General features: G+C 31.7%; 1 long non-coding RNA gene across 1 annotated transcript; it reads left to right on the forward strand.

Moving 5' to 3' along the window:
- Positions 1–1093: 1093 nt before the first annotated feature.
- LOC143238603 (uncharacterized) lies at positions 1094–6068 on the forward strand. Its single transcript, XR_013020665.1, has 3 exons — positions 1094–1231; positions 2126–2271; positions 5127–6068. It is a non-coding gene; the product is annotated as an uncharacterized LOC143238603 (long non-coding RNA).
- The last annotated feature ends 5052 nt before the right edge of the window (positions 6069–11120 follow it).

Below are 11120 nucleotides of genomic sequence, written 5' to 3' on the forward strand. Positions count from 1 at the left end.
TTACTGTCCTATATAATTTCAAACGAATTCTAACGTCCCTATTAATGACAATTATTTTTTCTAAAAATACATCGTTGAGCTGTAGATACTGTGCATATATAAGTTACTGTTGTAATTCTGTTCAGACAAGCCTACCTCATTCTCTGTTATTCTAAAGTTTTGATAGATATGTAACCATGAATATCTGTTTGATGTAACTTTCTGGTGGTGTTTTTTGTTTTAACATACGGATTGATATCAATTTTTGCCTGTTTTTCTTACTTCCGAGCTGCACCCATTTTGGCACCTAATTTTAATTTTTAATCTTATAACTTCATAAACTACTTATAAAATTAGTAAAATTTTAAATTTTAATTATGTCTGTTTCAGGTATTGATTTTCTATTTATTTTTTCCTTTTATATTTTCTTAATTTTAAATTTGACAACACAGAAGGTTGTGCAAGAATCATTTGTTTGTTTTTAAATACAAATCTACACAGTGGACTATCTGTGCTGTGCTCAGCATAGTTATGAAACATGCACAAAGTACAGAGTAACTTCTAAATTAAGAACATATAAAGCCACATGTATACAAGATAGAATCTCAAAGACGATTTTGCATATTAAAGAAAGTGATAGAAAACATGAGATACATTCCATTTTTTCCAATTTTGGGGCTGTTTAGCACAGTTAATACGCGTACATACATCCATATCATTTTTGGCAAACTGGTCTTTTTGTATGTTGCATGTTGTTTTCTTCTTTATGTGTAGTTGAATTTTATTGTATATGCTCGACTAGTGTTGTCTACTCATACACTTGTAAAACTTAATGGCTTTTGTAAGTAACATCTTAATATGTTGTTTCTGTATGGGCTGTATTTGAACTGGTTCAACACAGTTGTGTACCTAAAAATGTCGGTAACAAAATCGAGTATAATCTATGAAATTGTGTGAATAGCATATTTCATGTCTTATTTCTACTTCTTTTATGTATGCTTGTTTCGTACCTATAGGTTTATTGTATGTGTTTCCATTATTATTTGTCAGAAATGTAATGTCTTGTTTACATTCATGCGAGAGAGTTTTGACACGCTTATGTGTGTCTGTTGTCTGCATGTGTAGAATGTCAGTAATTTGGATGAACAGTGGCAACAGTTGGACCAGAATCTTGAAACTGAATACAGACCACCAGAACATGAGGTTAACAGTCTGAAAAATAAACTAGAGACATTTGTTACCACTTCCCCTGGTAAGAATTTTTTTTTACCCAGAACTAGGTGAGAGATTGGTTATTCTTCACTTTATAAGCACTGTTCTATGTTGACTTTGAAAGAGAAAAAAATACTTGTTTGGTTTAGTTTTTGCTGTATAACAAGCATTTCTAAGTATTATGTATATTATTGAAGTGTGGTTTATGTTGCTGTTAGAAACATATTTGACATCCGCCACTAGTAAATAACAAGAAAACTTTCTAAAGATGTTGGAGTAAGTACTAGCTGACACACCTGTTGAAAATACATAAAGATAGAAGGGCCTTGAGCAAAATAAGGAAGTAAAATCCAAATGCTCCTGCCCCCCCTCTGTTGCTCCTCAGGAGACACTAAGGGAATATACAAGGTTTGGTGACAATCATTCATCTAGTTTGTCAGTTATAAGAGGATACCATGCACAGAGAAGACATACGAGTCCATTGGGGTGATGTGAAGGGTCAGGTAAGAACCCTAACTTCTCCCCCTTATATTGCTACTTGGGAAGACTTAAAGATACACACCAGGTTTGATGACAACTGGACAAGGATTTCAGCAGTAAAAGCAGATACACACACGGACTTTATTAAATAATGGTTTTGTACAATTCACTTTCTTCAGGAAAATCACAATATTCTTAACTACAGAAAGGGTTAGGTAAATTTTAGTGTTTTGCCTATTACTTGTGATAGATGTCAGATATGAATATTTGAATGTGGTTAAAGTTTATTTGGGCAGAATAGCTCCATCCAAATAATTATAACATTTTTTTTTTTAAATATCATGTAGAAAACCTAGGGTGATATGTGTAGAAACAGAAGATAAATAAAAGAGCTTGAGATATTTTCGTACTAAGGAAGTAAGTCCTTACACTTCAATCATTACTTGCAATTTAGAAAGAGAAGACAACAGCAGTGGGTGCAGATGGACAGAGACAGGTCTTGCCTCTCACCAGTACCCAGTCAAAAGTAATAACACTTTCTCTGGAAGAACTTTTGAACCAAAACCTAGATGATGATGTCCTGTAGCTGTTTGGCTCTAGGTATGCTACTTTCCTCAATTTTTTTGTTTTTTTTCTGAATTTTTTGCAAAGCTACACGAGGGCTATCTGTGCTAGCTATCCCTAATTTAGCAATGCAAGACTAGAGGGAGGCCAGCTAGTCATCACCACCCACCTCCGACTCTTTTACCAACAAAAGGTGGGATTGACCATCACATTACAATTCCTCCATGGCTGAAAGGGCAAGCTTGTTGGTGTAGCGGGGATTCAAATCCTCGACCCTCAGATTACGAAGTTGAGCACCCGAACCACCTGTCCATGCCATGTTACTTTCCTTTCCTTAATTTATTCTCTAATTTTTAAGTAAGTTCCATCTGTATATACACGAGAACAATGTAGAATCCATTAAGTTGGTCAGATTTGAAGCAGTTTTGTACAGAATGTTATTTCAGTCTCAGGAACAGTGTGCAGGTATTCCAGTACACAAAGTTTGGATGTAACATCATAGATATTCTGTGTAGCGGTCATATCATTACATATGGACGGATAAGTTTTATGGCAATTTCTGTTCTACCCAATTGTAAGGTAATACACAAAGACATTTTGTAAAATGCTTCTTATTCTGTGTAAATATGTAAAACAGGCAGTGATAATTAAGCAACACTTTCATATTTTTACAGAGTACAAATTTTGTTAAGATAGTTTTCTCTCCAGATTGTTCTCTGGTTACGGAGTAGTAAGTTTACTGACTTACAACTCTAAAATCTGGGGAGTTCAGTTCCTCGTGATTGACACAGCAGATTGCCGAATGTAGCTTTCCTCTAGCAAACTGTCCAGATCTTTGTGAGAATGTGACACCTTTAATGTAATATTATTTTGTTTTAAAAAAACTTTATCAAATCATTTTACCCACTTACTGCTGATTATCTTATCAACTTACTTTGTATAATTACACTGTATCACTGAAATTACATTGTGAGAATGCTATTTAGTGTTCACAAATATATATTTTTAAATACTACATCTAGCTTTACCTTGTTATCGTGCTCGAAATAATAAGAAACAAAAAATAACATTTTTCACATTTTTATGCCTTAAATTACCATGAATTCGAGCCTTGTTTAAAAAAAAGGGAATGTAATAGATGTTGTAAGGTTTGTCTCAAATTAAGAAAGGCTTTAACTACAAGATGCTGTTCACTGTCAAAGTGCCCCACGCTAGTACAGCGGTAAGTCTACAGATTTACAATGCTAAAATCAGGGGTTGGATTCCCTTCAGTGGGCTTAGCAGATAGCCCGATGTGGCCTTACTGTAAGAAAACACACATATTCATAAACAAAGTTATATTTAGTATTTTGGTTATTTATTTTTTTAAAGTTTCCTTAACAGAAAGGCTTAGGAACATGAAGTTAGTTTAATTAATTATAAAATGATTCTCAGTTTACTGGTGAGAATACCAGTTAGACATATATAATCTCTTGTATGAAGAACTAGATTTTCTAAGTCTTGGGAATTATAAAAGTTTTATTTTCACCTCAGATGAGACTGTAACAATAAGAAATATTTATATTAAAGCTTGGATACGTAAATATACAACATTCTGCTTGGATTTTGACCACTGTTAATGCACTGAGTATTTTGAGCTTGTAAGTTAATGGATAAAACCAAATTAATTATTTTCTCCTAAGTTAAGCTTACTATGTATAGTTTACAAATGACATACTTTGGTGTTCATTTTTAATTATAATTTTAACAGTAATTTTGTACAAGTATTACTTCCAGAGGAATGGAAGTTAGCTAAAGTAACTTCTCTTTGGTGTTCATTTTTAATAACTATAATTTTAACAGTAATTTTGTACAAGTATTACTTCCAGAGGAATGGAAGTTGGCTAAAGTAACTTCTCTTTGGTGTTCATTTTTAATAACTATAATTTTAACAGTAATTTTGTACAAGTATTACTTCCAGAGGAATGGAAGTTGGCTAAAGTAACTTCTCTTTGGTGTTCATTTTTAATAACTTTAATTTTAACAGTAATTTTGTACAAGTATTACTTCCAGAGGAATGGAAGTTAGCTAAAGTAACTTCTCTTTGGTGTTCATTTTTAATAACTATAATTTTAACAGTAATTTTGTACAAGTATTACTTCCAGAGGAATGGAAGTTAGCTAAAGTAACTTCTCTTTGGTGTTCATTTTTAATAACTATAATTTTAACAGTAATTTTGTACAAGTATTACTTCCAGAGGAATGGAAGTTGGCTAAAGTGACTCCTCTTTTCAAGGAAGGTGATAAAAATTGTCCCAGTAATTATAGACCCATTAGATTTATATAATTTGTGGGAAAAGTTTTGGAAAGTCTGATGAAAGATGCTTTGCAAAGTCATTTAACAAAATCGTTTTTATTGGACAGTCAACATGGTAAGGGGTTGCTTTAAGAATTTTTCTTCTGATTTATTTGTTAATAGTTTCAACATAGTTTAGAGTACGGAACAGCCAAGATGAACCAACGGGTCCTGTGTTGTTTAAAGACAGTGTGCTATATAAATGAGACACATTGTGATTTTTTTTGTAAGTTCATGATAAAAGCAAGTTACAAAAGAGAGTGTTTGAATGTATAGACGTGTTAAACTCGTATTATTAAGTTAATACGGATATGGCATATGTTGGTTGGACTATGGTTAGTTGAAAATTACTTATATCTGAGTCATTGGAAACTACTTCTAAGTGTTTTATAAGACAACACTTGAAGATTTCTGACTTTACAGACCCTTCTTAGGAAACAGGAAGTGACAGAGGGAATGTATGTTATCAGCAAGTTGTAAAACTGTTAGCAGTTTAGTTACATTTAATACACATTGAAAGTTTGTTCACGTGCATCATTATTTTACAATTTTTTCAGGGCTGATGAGATCATCAAGTGGTCATGAACTGGATGGACTTCCAGAAGTGGCAGATTGGTAACAAGACTGAAAAACTATCGTTAGATAACTAAAATATAATAGTTTATGTAGTTGTAACGGGTAACTGTACAGATTAAAGTCACCTTTAGTGTTTTAAATATTGACTTAAAAAATGTTTGTTTTTTTTAAACGGACTGGAAACTTAATTTTCTTAACCACATAAAAAGATAATCTTTATTGTAGAAACAAAATTATTTGTATGAAATTATGAAATGAGGATTTCAGACACAGAGTAGATTGCTTCTGTATATGTGAACAGTTCTTCAAATAGACCTACATTTAGTAATTAGACTAAGAAAGATAATTATTAATTAGACATGAAAGCTACCACCTAACAGAGTTGATATATATAATATATATGTGTGTATCTTTCAATTTCTCCCTCTCACCATCTGTTTTGAGGTATGAGAAGAGGGCAAATAATAATAAACAAACATAATTATCTTTCATAGTAGCATTTTTCTCATAAAAATCTGAATTACACTCAACTTAAAAAAATGTCATTTCTTTTTACTATTCACTCTATAATAAACCTATACTTAAAGGTATTTTTGCATTTGCCTCACACACAAAAAAAGAGATTTTAACAGTAATAATTTAACGGTAGGTCCCTTGTAATAATGATGCCACATCCTGCTTGCCTTTGACCTTATGATTACTAGATATGCTTTTCTCGTCATATCTTCAGAAAAGAAAGAAAGAACTAGCAGGTTTAAAGCTTCATATACCAGAGTAAATGTATGCCATAAGCTAGATATGACAAACCTCAGTTAGGTTCCTTTTGTTATGTATTATGTTTATTCCTTCAAATTCAAGTGCTTACCCACCAATAGGGGGAGTAACAAAGTTAATTTAGTTTAGCTGTTGGACAATGAATAATCTGTTTTGCATATTTCATCATACGTTTTTTTGTGTATATATAAACACACACACATGGACATTTAACTGAATGATACAGGCATACTTATTTCAAAAAAACTACTCTGGAAACAGTGAAATTTATGTTAAAAGTTCCAAAGTTTTAGGAATTTTTCAGGATGTAATAAAGATGTAGAGATGCTTTCTCATTAAACGTAAACAACATCGACTAACTTTTTAAATCGACATACGAAACTAAAAACATAGTTCCTCTTCTGTGTTTTAAGTTTCAAACATTCAAGATGAGTTATTAACTTCTACATAAATACACTAATGATAGTGTATATGAAATATTTTCAATGGCATGTAAATTAAATATTTATCCTCTGCACTTAACTTTGAATTATATAAATATATAAAATTTCTATCTCATCAAAGTAGACTTCAATGTCTACTATAATGCTGCATACTCACTAGGCCTACCAATTAAGATTTTACTACTTGTGGGTTATTTTACTGTGCAATGTGCATACTGTAATTAAGCAAGTACACAAGTTATTATTACAATAAGCACACAGCACAGTAAAATAAGCCACAGATACTGAAGTCTTAACTTTGCATGATATTACCCACACATAAAATGTGGTTGACATCTTGACAAAATGCCTAACTGCTCAGGTAACACTGCTTTGTAGTATTCTGCGGGTAACCAGTTCTTGTGAGTGTTACACCTTAGGATATCAAAAATAAAGGGCCAACATTATTCTCCTAATAATGGTGTTTAGCTCACATGCACACTGAATACTAGTACTTAGCCAAGGTGATAGTATGCATTAAAAACATTAATTAAATCCTCAAAAATACATCAACTGCTTAGAAAATATGACGCCATGTCAGTGTACATCATAAACTTTGTGGTTTCTCTGTGCAAGGAATAATTCTATCTCACCCATAGATTAATATAGTAAAATATGGACCTAATTTCATGTGGTTTCTCTGTGCAAGGAATAATTCTATCTCACCCATAGATTAATATAGTAAAATATGGACCTAATTTCATGTGGTTTCTGTGTGCAAGGAATAATTCTATCTCACCCATAGATTAATATAGTAAAATATAGACCTAATTTCACCCTTACTTCCTCGTTTTCTCTCTAAAGTAGATCATACGTGATTTTATGGACTCGTAGTGCTAAGGTCTGGGGTTTGATTCCCTCTGGTTGATAGAGCATATATTGTCTGTTGTGTAGTTTTGTACTAATTAAACAAAGTTCTTGTTATCCTACCACAAATTAAACCTGAGATACAGTTTCTTTGATTCAAAATTATGTGTAACAATGAGAAAATCTTTACTCATATTCTAATAAAATACCACAGTTATTATTTTGTTAATAAACAATCTTAAAATATCAGCTATTATTTTTAAATAAAATATACACATAGGGAAGTGAACAGGAATTAATAATCCTGTAATTCAAAAGGATAAACTAGATGAACATAAAAAAATATATTTTCTTTCTTAATATGTAAATATATTTCTTCGGGCAAGTATAATTAAATCATACTGTATAAATATTTGATAATATTGTCAATAAACAGAAACTGAGTCATTGTTTTCCTTTCTTCATTTTAACATAACATAATGTCCTGGGACAACATAGGACCCATTGGTCCATCTAAGCTCTCCAATCCTATAAACTAAAGTAATTTAAATAAAAATCTTGAAGAAAGCCCTTATAATTCATGTACTAATCAAGTTTTTTTTTTCACTAATTTCATTGAAATGTATTGCCTCTACAACATCCAAAGGCAACTAGTTCTAAAGGCCAAGAACACTGTTACAAATTTGAAAATGTCTTAGCTGAAGATGGCTCCTACCATATCAAAATTTATACTTATGTCTCTTAACCCTACTTCTCACTGTTCAACATAAGCATTTCCTCTTACAATTTTAAAAATCTCTATCAGATATCCCAACTTTCTTTGTTCCAAGAGGAAACAGTTTGAAAGATTTCAGCTTCTCCTTGTGGTAACCTCTCCATCCCAGATACCACTTTAGTAACCCTACACTGAACTATTTCAACATTTTGGTGTATCTCCTAATGTAAGGAGCCCTAAATTGAAAATGTTATTCCAAATGTGACCTAACCAGTGACTTGTACAATAAAATAACCGTTTTTAGCTTATATTCAATATTTCTAAGGATACAACTGAAAATCCTATTTGCCCTACCACTAGCAACAGCACACTGGTTGGATGGCTTTAGAAACTGTTCAACTATTTACCAAGGTTGCTTTCTTCCACGACACTGTCTAGGTTAGTCCCATCCAAAGTATACTTATAACTGAAATTATGGTAATTCATATGCATTATGTTTCTCCAACAGCATCAGGTTATAGATTTATAAAGAGTATGTGTACAATAAAACACAGTTCTGTATACCTTTTCATAATAAGAATTATACTCGGTGTGTGGCTACACTAACCCTAACCTCACAACAGATCTTACCACTAAGAAGAATTAGGGCTACAACATGAACTAGAACACTTCTTCCTTGACAACAAAGACTACCCTTTGGTCATATTAGAATATATGTTTGTACTGTGGGTTGTATTTAGGATCAACCCTCAGTAAAGAGGGAACAGCACTTCTGGAGGAAAATGACACTTTTGTACCTGAAGATGACCAAAGTACAAAGTTATGAAGGTATACGTGGAAATTGGTGAACATGTAAACATTTTGTTTTATCAGTTTATATATCTTTCTTTAATAAAAACAATCACTAGGACAGTGACCAGAATCAATGAAAAATAATTATTTAGATAAATTGATAAAGTCATTAATATGTACAAAATGGAGGAAGCTTCACTTCCCCTAGCAACAAATATAATTAACTAACTGAAGTTAATTTTTCTAATTATTACTATTTGCAATTATTCCAGTCATCCAAATCACATATGAGAGTAATTGATTAATTGAGTGTAAGCAATTAATGAACCTGAACATTTATATATTACCATATGCCACAAATTACCTAGTTCTAATTAAATTATGGTAATGTAGAAAAATGGAGTGGGGAGGTATAAGAAATCCACCATTTTGAAATTAAGAGCAGGGCAACTGAACCATAAAAAAACTTCATTGTTTACCACAGTTAGTTTAGTTTTCTCTTTTTAAAGGTTTAATTTTATCTAGGAATGTTAGGATTAGAGATTTTAAAGAGAGATCAGAGGAGTTAACTAGGCTTGTTGCAGTTATCAGCATAACTTCTCAGTACTTGTGGTTGACGTATACTTAGCTGAATCTTGAATGATATTGAAGTGATTAAGATTTAAAACTTAAACTGTTAAAACTACACTTGCAATAAGTGAAAAGTTTCTGATATTAAATAAGAAAACTTAAAACGTTAAAATTTCTCAAAATAGATACAGTAATGTCAGAAGTATATTTAAAAACCTGCATATTGGTTGTGTACATATATAACGTTTAAGTGAAAAAGTTACGTTTCTCACGTTCCTATTCATAAGTGTGTATTACAAATCACCATAACATTTTAACAGATTTTGTGGTAATTAAAAAGTATAATGAATATACTTGTTTAGTACAAGTTTATTAACGACAAAAATATATGAAAGGTTTCCCGAACTTCAAAACAAACTTTGAGCTATTACTCTGATATTCTACCTAAAACAGTAATGACAAGAAGGAAAGTAGTCCTATTACCTGTAACAGATAATTACTAGAGATGAGCTGCACTTTAGATTTTACAAAGTTCTAAGAATAATTTGGTAAAGTTTTTGAAAACAGTACATATTACCAAGTCTTATAAAAAAAACAATTGAGAAAGTTGGGCATTGAAACGTTATTTGAAATTTGAACACACTAACAAATCATCCTACAACATTCATCTCAAGGTACCCACAGTTAAACGAAATATTTACATTATAATCACTAAACAAGTCTTAGTAGCAGGAAATACACAGCGTATAATAAACTGGAACTAGAAAACGCCACCTTAAGTTACTTTTGTGAACTACTGGTTTCTACAATAGTATTATGCATAACGCATTTTGTTTACATAACTTTGTTCAACATTACACCAAATTACGCTAAATATAAAGAGAGCTGAACTATTAACCAGTGTTTTATGAAATTGTTTCAGAAACCATTAATCAGATGTAACATTATACTCTCATACTAATCATTAAACTTTACTTATAAATTAATTGGTTGTTAATTCACAGATATATTAAGATATTTAAATATACATTTGGGAAAAAATAATTGTTACAACTCCCTTGTAAGTTATTACTTATTCGAGAAATGAAAATAACCATTTATCTAATAATTTCACGATTCCAATTCCTCCAAGTTTTACTCTGTTTATATAACTTACATGACGAAGTAAATAAATTTCCAGAAATATATTTAGTTACTATAAATGTATTATCATTAATGATTCAAGTTTTCGGAGAAAGTTATATATAGATTTTGCTATACTGGTGTCATAATGACTTGTGCATATGTGATACATCAGTAGATGGGTAACTGATGAACATATTCTACCAGCTTTTCACCCTTCATGTGCACTTTATCAAATACACAAGTATGTTTATATTTTGTATACTGGTGACTTGAATCTAAACGGTAAATAGCTGATGATTTAAAATTACTTCTTACATATAACTCGTCTATTTACAGTTAGTTTAATGAAATCTACTGTGTTATATTTTCTTTTTTTTTCATTATAATTACACTTTTAGCAATTATTTTTGCATCTACAGCCAGGCCCGGCATGGCCAGGTGGTTAGGGCGCTTGACTCGTAACTTTAAAGTCGTAGGTTCGAATCGCTGTCACACTAAACATGCTAGTTCTTTCAGCCGTAGGGGCGTTATAATGTACGGTCAATCCCATTATTCGTTTGTAAAAGAGTAGCCCAAGAGTTGACTCGGATTTCGAGTCGAATGTTTTAACCACCTGGCCATGATGGGCCCGCAGTAACAGGACGTGAACATAAAATCTGCAGGTCTATAGTCCATAGACCGTAGATTGAAAGAAAGTAATCCAAAATATT

This window comes from Tachypleus tridentatus, chromosome 13, assembly GCF_004210375.1.
Source record: "Tachypleus tridentatus isolate NWPU-2018 chromosome 13, ASM421037v1, whole genome shotgun sequence".
NCBI lineage: Eukaryota > Metazoa > Arthropoda > Merostomata > Xiphosura > Limulidae > Tachypleus > Tachypleus tridentatus.